The following is a 7924-nucleotide window of genomic DNA, read 5'->3' as shown; positions in this document are numbered from 1 at the left end:
GCACGGTGGCTCATGCCTGTAATCCCAACACTTTGGGAGGCTGAGGTGGGTGGATCACCTGAGGTCAGGAGTTCAAGACCAGCCTGGTCAACATGGTGAAACCCCATCTCTACTAAAAATAGAAAAATTAGCCGGGCATGGTGGCAGGCACCTGTAATCCCAGCTACTTGGGAGACTGAGGCAGGAGAATCACTTGAGCCCAGGAGGCAGAGGTTGCAGTGAGCCAAGATCACGCCATTGCACTCCAGCCTGGGCCACAAGAGTTAGACACCGTCTCAAAAAAAAAAGGAGTTATAGTCTAACTTCTTCCCTCATTCTAATGCAGATTCAGGGGTTTGAGATTGTTAGAGATAAATAATTTGAATTACTACCATGTGTATGGGATTTAATATTGGTAAAGAATAATGGCAGATTAATTTAGAAAAACCCTTGAGAGCGAAGGTCACTTGTTCTGTGTCTTGCTTCTATCACTTAATTCTGCAGGAATTATTAAAAACCTTTAAGTTCTAGGTGGGGTAATACACCCAGTATATTAGGAAATAAATAATCATCCCACATTAAACTAGTATTTTATAGGGAAACAGATGCTTAAGTATATACACGTTGTTTCCTCATCTGTTTTTTTGTTTTTTTTTGTTTGTTTGTTTGTTTGTTTTTGTAGAGACAGAGTCTTGCTATGTTGCCCAGGCTGGCCTTGAACTCCTGGGCTCAAGTGGTCCTCCTGCCTCAGCTTCCCAAGTAGCTGGGACTGTAAGTGCACACCACTTCCTTAATGAGAAAGTCCACTTTTTGCTTTTCTTAGGGAAATCTTTTTTGCTTGCTTGTTTGTTTGTTTGTTTATTTGTTTGTTTTGAGACAATCTCTCTCTGTCACCCAGGCTGGAGTGCAGTGGCGTGATCTTGGCTCACTGCCACTTCCTCTTCCCAGATTCAAGCAATTCCCTGCCTCAGCCTCCCGAGTAGCTGGGATGACAGGTGCCCACCACCATATGCCCGGCTAATTTTTGTATTTTTAGTAGCGACGGCGTTTCACCATCTTGGCCAGGCTGGTCTTGAACTCCTGACCTTGTGATGCACCTGCCTTGGCCTCCCAAAGCGCTGGGATTACAAGTGTGAGCCACTGCGCCCGGCCCAGAAATCTTAACATTTATCCATAAGACTCTACCTCTCACCCCGCTGCAAAAAAATAGGATCGTTAACGGAAAGAAACATGAGACTGGTTGTTCTAATGGCACCCGCTTCTTGCCAGACACCGTTCTCAAAGCTTTCAACACGTGACCCTGTGAAGTGGACATGAGTTCCTGCCCCATTTACAGATGAGAAAACAAATGCTAGTTATGTGACTTGTCTTAGATTTTTTTTTTTTTTTTTTTGAGACTGGGTCTCCCTTTGTTGCCCAAGCTGGAGTGCAGTGGCTCGACCTCTGCTCACTGCAACCTCCGCCTCCCAGGTTCCAGCGATTCTCCTGCCTCGGCCTCTTGAGTAGCTGGGATTACAGGTGCCCACCACCACACCCGGCTAATTTTTTTTGTTTTTAATAGAGACGGAGTTTCTCCATGTTGGTCAGGCTGGTCTCAAACTCCTGACCTTGTGATCTGCCCGCCTTAGCCTCCCAAAGTGCTGGGATTACAGGCGTGAGACACTGCGCCCGGCCCAGAGGTGGCCTTATTTCAGAGTCCAGGCTATCAACCACAGAGTCATGCTGCCATTTCCACAGAACTAAATGAGCCACAAATGCAGAACTCAAGGAGTCTGGTTGGCAACCAGACTCCTTGAGTTTTGTGACCAAAAGGAGGCTTGCTGGGCAAGGATCCTGTCAAGCCCGTCCCTGGCAGTGGATGGACTGAGGTTCCCCTGGCCCCTGAACTATCCAATAATAATTGGTGCCGGATGCTGCCTGGGGACACTCCTCCCATGTTCATTGATTACTTGTAGCCGCAGTTGGTAAGGCCAGAGAAGAGAGTGCTTACTTCTAGGTAAGTTTATGACTGGGCTTTCAAAAGGAGCCAGCAAGGCCAGGCACGGCAGCTCACGCCTGTAATCTGGGCATTTTGGGAGGCCAAGGCAGGCAGACCACCTGACCACAGTCAGGTGTTCGAGACCAGCCTGATCAACATGGATAAACCCAGTCTCTACTAAAAAATAGAAAAAGTAGCTGGGTATGGTGGCACATGCCTGTAATCCCAGCTACTCGGGAGGCTGAGGCAGGAGAATCACTTGAACCCGGGAAGCAGAGGTTGCAGTGAGCTGAGATCGTGCCACTGCACTCCAGCCTGTGCAGCAGAGCAAGACTCCGTGTAAAAAAAAACAAAAAAAAAATCCGAATTGTTGTCACTTTTCAGGTGATTCTAACATGCAATAAAGTTAAGAAGTTAAGAATCATGGCTTTCACAAATAAAACCACCTCACAAAGACTGGGTTCCCAGGCAGCTGGAGGCTGGCACCTGGGTCATGCTTTTATTCTGCCTCTTAGCAAAACTGTGCCTCCCTCCCCTCATTCCAAATGAGAGTTCCAGCATGAATGTGGGTAGACAGTAACGTTCTGAGGGAGGTCTAGGGTGGAGGGAGGAAAGTCCCAGACAGCTTCTTTACAGGCTAAGAATGGCAAGTGTGACTCAGAGTGTGACTCAGAAGATGAAGGAATGTGATCGTGAGCTGACATTAAAGACAAATTCCTGTTGCTGCAGAAAATCAGGTCAAGATGAGAGGTTTTTATTGATTTTTCTCTCCTTAATCCTTCTCTTCCTCCCTGAAAAGTATGAAGGCTAGCTTGGATCTACCAGATTTCAAGAAAGAGCTGACTTGTTCTATCCATTCACATCATTTGATTAAAACACTTGTAATCGCAGGTGCATGCAGTCCTTGCTGTGAGTGCCTCTAAGGAGATGGAAAGGAACGTCTGGTTATGGCAGCTGTGCTCCAGGGTTTACTGTGCAGTAGCGGATGATGGCTGAGATGGCAAAGCATCTGAGATGTCATGTAATGGATTTCAAGAATAGCATATGTGAGATGCACCCAAAAAGCCTGAAGGCTTGTGTTAACAGACTCGATGCTTCTGTGTGAGACTCGTGTTCTATCTCAGCAACACAGGTCTCTCTCAAAATTCATCACTGGGAAGGCAAAAGTCATCTTCAAGGTAAGATTGTCTACTCTGAAAATTTCAGGCTGGGAGCGGTGGCTCACGCCCATAATCCCAGCACTTTGGGAGGCCGAGATGGACAGATCACCTGAAGTTGGGAGTTCGAGACTAGCCTGATTTGAGAAACCCCGTCTCTACTAAAAATACAAAATTAGCTGGGCGTGGTGGCACGTACCTGTAATCCCAGCTACTCGGGAGGCTGAGGCAGGAGAATCGCTTGAATCCGGGAGGCAGAGGTTGCAGTGAGCTGAGATTGTGCCACTGCACTCCAGCGTGGGTGACAAAAGCAAGACTCCATCTCAAAAAAAAAAAAAGTCTTAGATAGCTAAAACTTGGTAATTAACTATAGAAATATGAAGCAGATAGTCTTTCTCAGACAATACTGGTATTCCTGAAAAACTGAGTGGATGTGGTTGCCTTTGACACGGGAAGAGGATGGTGTATATATATGTATATGTTTCATTTTGGACACCTTGACTTTGAGGCGCCCTGCACAATATCTGAATAGAGAGTTCCAATGATCAATAGGTACATCCTTATGTGCCTGAAGACGAACAGAGGGACCTAAACTAGAGATAAAGTTCTGGCATATAGAAGGTAGCTGAAGACTAGATCACAGGGAGCTGTCCAGGAAGAATATGTAGAATGGGGAGTCTCCATTGTCATGACTAGAGAAGGCAGGTGAAACTCAAAGTTCAAATAGATCTTAAACATCCTTGGGAATTGTCCTACAAGGATTGGAAATCAACTGTGGGGCTAAAAATAACATGTTTCTATAACGCAAAATAAAGAACTTGTTTTAGTATGACAAGAAAATCATGTTGATTCAAACATGACCTTTCCCTGGCACACTGAAGTTTGGTTGTAAGTAAGAGCAGTTGAAGGCAGAGAACACTAACGCAGCCAAGTGCAGCAAGCCCTCAGTGGGGTGATCTCTCTGCTGTGATGAGATCACGATGGCCATCCACACCACACTCTTCTTGGCTCAGTTTGACCAGATACTCTGTCATAGAGATGCTGATTTTGCTGCTCCTATGGGCATCGTGTCCTGGCCACCCTAACTCGGCAGCCTCAACCCTTTCCCAAATTACTTATCAAATAACTTTCACTTCCTAAAAAAGCGGATTCAGTAGTTACCCTGTATTTTTGTTTTTGTTGTTGTTACAAGTTTATGTGTCTTCGACTCTACATGTGGCTTTTTTTTAAGGGCTGTTAACATTTTGTAAGCATCTGGTTTGAGTTGTATAGGGATTGAGTGTTCCGCTCTAACTCTTATGGAAGCACTATTATTTTAATACATTATCTGGCAGAGTGGAGTGTCTTTTTGTTTGTTAGGAAAATACATTGCACGTAGCAGAAATGCCTATATATGGAAAAATGCAGCATTTCATCCCGATCAAACTCTAGATTTAAATGAAAAAGGCATTTGAGTATATTAAGAGCGAAGAAAATGCAAAATCTATCAAGTGATGTGTGTATGTTACTGAGAGGGGTGTTTTGAGCTTCATGAATAGAAAGCTCGAAAGGTTATGAGGTCACTGATGTATGGTAAGAATTCGGTGGGCCTACCAGGGCCTCTGACCAAATCGCAGTCAGCATCCTTACAAACATATCTGGTCATTATGTCACTTCAAGCAGGCTGCAAAAGAAATACCAAAAAATCACATAGGAAGGGATGAGTCAACATCATGTGGTGGGAGGTCAGTTCCTTGGTGGGTGCCGAGGAGAAGCACCCTGGGTATCTGCTGCCTTAGAGTTCATGCCCAGCTGAAACGTCCAACCCAATGACAGTGATTCCCCCTGGAAGGCCAGTGCCTTTTAACTGAAAGAAGTACCATAACCAGACTCTTCATACTTTTGGATATGTAAAAATCTATTTAGTTTTGTTTCTGATATTCAGGAGAACTCAGCTATGGAAATAGCCAAGTAACTCCAATATAAAACATACAATTGAGTCATTGATTTAGATTTGTAATTCTAAGTTGAGGTTTAAATATATACAAAGCATTGTGATGTTTCAGAATATCAGGTTCACTATTTTTATAAGTTTGATTTATCATATAAGAATTTTGGGCCGGGTGCGGTGGCTCATGTCTGTAATCCCAGCATTTTGGGAGATTGAGGTGGGTGGGTCACCTGAGGTCAGGAGTTTGAGACCAGCCTGGCCAACATGGTAAAACCCTGTGTCTACTAAAAATACATAAATTAGCTGGGCGTGGTGGTGGGTGCCTGTAATCCCAGCTCCTCAGGAGGCTGAGGCAGGAGAATCGCTTGAACCCAGGAGGCAGAGGTTGCAATGAGCTGAGATCACATCACTGCACTCCAGCCTGGGCAACAAGAGCAAAACTCCTTCTCAAATTAAAAAAAAAGAAAAAAAGAAGAAGAATTTTGTGCTGGGGAAGGATATTTTTCAAGTTAGACAAAGTATTTAAAAATATTGACTGCATTAATTGATAACTATATCCTGACTATATAAAATGGTCCAGCTTTGTAAATGAGACCAAGCATAAGGGTCTTTGAGTGGTAAAATTTGCTAGAATTATGTAACAACTCTAAACAAACTCAAAAGTTTAAGAAAACCTATTTTGGGGTTTGGCTTTATAAATACAAACCTTCCAGATAGTCTACATATAAAAATACTGCCCTTGTGGCCCCCTCTACCCTATATATAAATTCGCATATGATACAAGAAGATCTACCATAGAGCCATGGGAACCTCCATGTAAAATGCTAACCTTTCCAAAACCCTCAAGATTTTGAAACGACAAGACCAAAGGCACTTCTAGATGATAAGAAGAAACAAAGAAAAAAATTAAAAGAAAGGAAAAAGAAAAAAAAAGAAGAAAGAATTTATTTGTTCTGTACTTGGTACTAGTTTTCCTTTTAAACCACCAATCATTCTGAAGAAGAAGGCAAGGTTTTGTTCATCTATTTGCCCAACCGTGATTACCTTTAGAAGTGCGCTGCAGGGATTAATGGAAGATACCTCAGGGTGAAGGGCATCTACGCCATTTACTGCCTTTTCAACTTGAGCTTCCTCCGGGAAGCATTTCCAAATCTCCTTGGATAATTAAATTCCTCCTCTGATACATGAGCTGATAGTTCTTCCTATGTCTCCTCCAATGCCATGGTGTTGCCATTTGTCTCTTGCATTAGACTGTAACTCCCTTATGTCAGTGCTTTTCATACTATTGACCACAACCCACTGGAAGAAACTCAGTTTTACATGACGTGGGACATGCAGCTGATGAAACGCTCTTAGCTTTGCTGCAGAAAAAGTGCCCTGAATCTTTTTTGTTGTTTGTTGTTGTTGTTGTTGTTTTCTTGAGATGGAGTCTCACTCTGTTGCCTGGGCTGAGTGCAGTGGCGCAATCTCAGCTCACTGCAACCTCCACCTCCCGCTCAAAAGATTCTCCTGCTTCAGCCTCCTGAGTAGCTGGGATTACAGACACGTGCCACCATGCCCGACTAATTTTTTTATATTTTTTAGTAGAGAAAGGATTTCACCATGTTGGCCAGGCTGGTTTCGAACTCCTGACCTCAAATGACCCGCCCGCCTCAGCATCCCAAAGTGCTGAGATTATAGGTGTGAGCCACCACTCCCTGCCCAAATTTCTTATTTTTTTTTTTTAGTACTAGTCATGATTAATTCAACTGACATAGCAACCTGCAGTGTAGAAAAACTGACCCAAGAGGAGGGGACCGTGTGTGTGTGTGTTTGTGGGTATTTTATTTTTCTCCACACATTGCATTCTAACAGTTCTGTCCATATATATGGAGACGGGCATCAAATAGATGCTGGGTAAACAAAGGGCTGGATGAGAATTTCAACTATCTGTGTGTGTGCCATGTGTCGGATTTCCTTTGAAGAAGGATTTACCTCCTTCAAGTGGAAAGCCACAGGTAACAATCTGTAAGTACCTGTTATTAAACTTTGTAAGACTGAGAGGGGGTACGCCACTAACTTCATGGAACGAACTTCAACCACATGGATTACAGTTAACTGTCAGTAGTCAAAGGTGAAACCTCTCGTGAATGATTAGGAACTGGAGAAAAACAAAGAATCCGTCAATACCTGCAGGAGGCTTCTCTATAGAAGATGCTTATGCAGAATCTGGTCAGAAAAAAACGGAAACCATGATCGCTTCAGCAGCACATAAACTAAAATTGGAACTATACGGAGATTAGCATGGCCTCTGTGTGAGGATGACACTCAAATTCGTGATGCATTCCACATTTTCTTAAAATAAGAAAATTCTAGGCCGGGCACGGTGGCTCACGCCTGTAATCCCAGCACTTTGGGAGGGCGAGGCGGGCGGATCACGAGGTCAGGAGATCGAGACCACGGTGAAACCCCGTCTCTACTAAAAACACACAAAAAAATTAGCCGGGCGTGGTGGCGGGCACCTGTAGTCCCAGCTACTCGGAGAGGCTGAGGCAGGAGAATGGCGTGAACCCGGGAGGCGGAGCTTGCAGTGAGCCGAGATCGCGACACTGCACTCCAGCCTGGGCGACAGAGCGAGACTCTGTCTCAAAAAAAAAAAAAAAAAAAAAAAGAAAATTCTTAATGTAAAACTACTGAAACTGGTAGCAATTTGTGCTCATTTCATTGAATATGTGAAGACATTTAGTTCACTGTCTTGTGTGAACAGGTATAGAGATAAGTAGGGTGAATTTTTGGAAAATAAATACTTTGTATCTTCTAAAGAACTTTGGTTCAGGGAGAGGGTTTCACCCTTGTAGGGGAAGGGTAAAATTTATTACTTTCTGATGAAAAAATCCTCAC

General features: G+C 43.8%; 1 pseudogene; it reads left to right on the top strand.

Annotated features, from left to right (window-relative positions):
• The first annotated feature begins 7279 nt into the window (after positions 1-7279).
• LOC115836126 lies at positions 7280-7379 on the top strand (annotated as a pseudogene).
• The last annotated feature ends 545 nt before the right edge of the window (positions 7380-7924 follow it).

Source organism: Nomascus leucogenys, chromosome 7b (genome assembly GCF_006542625.1).
Source record: "Nomascus leucogenys isolate Asia chromosome 7b, Asia_NLE_v1, whole genome shotgun sequence".
Classification (NCBI taxonomy): Eukaryota; Metazoa; Chordata; class Mammalia; order Primates; family Hylobatidae; genus Nomascus; species Nomascus leucogenys.
Note: the sequence above shows the minus strand (reverse complement) of the source record. Positions and strands in the feature narration are given on the sequence as shown.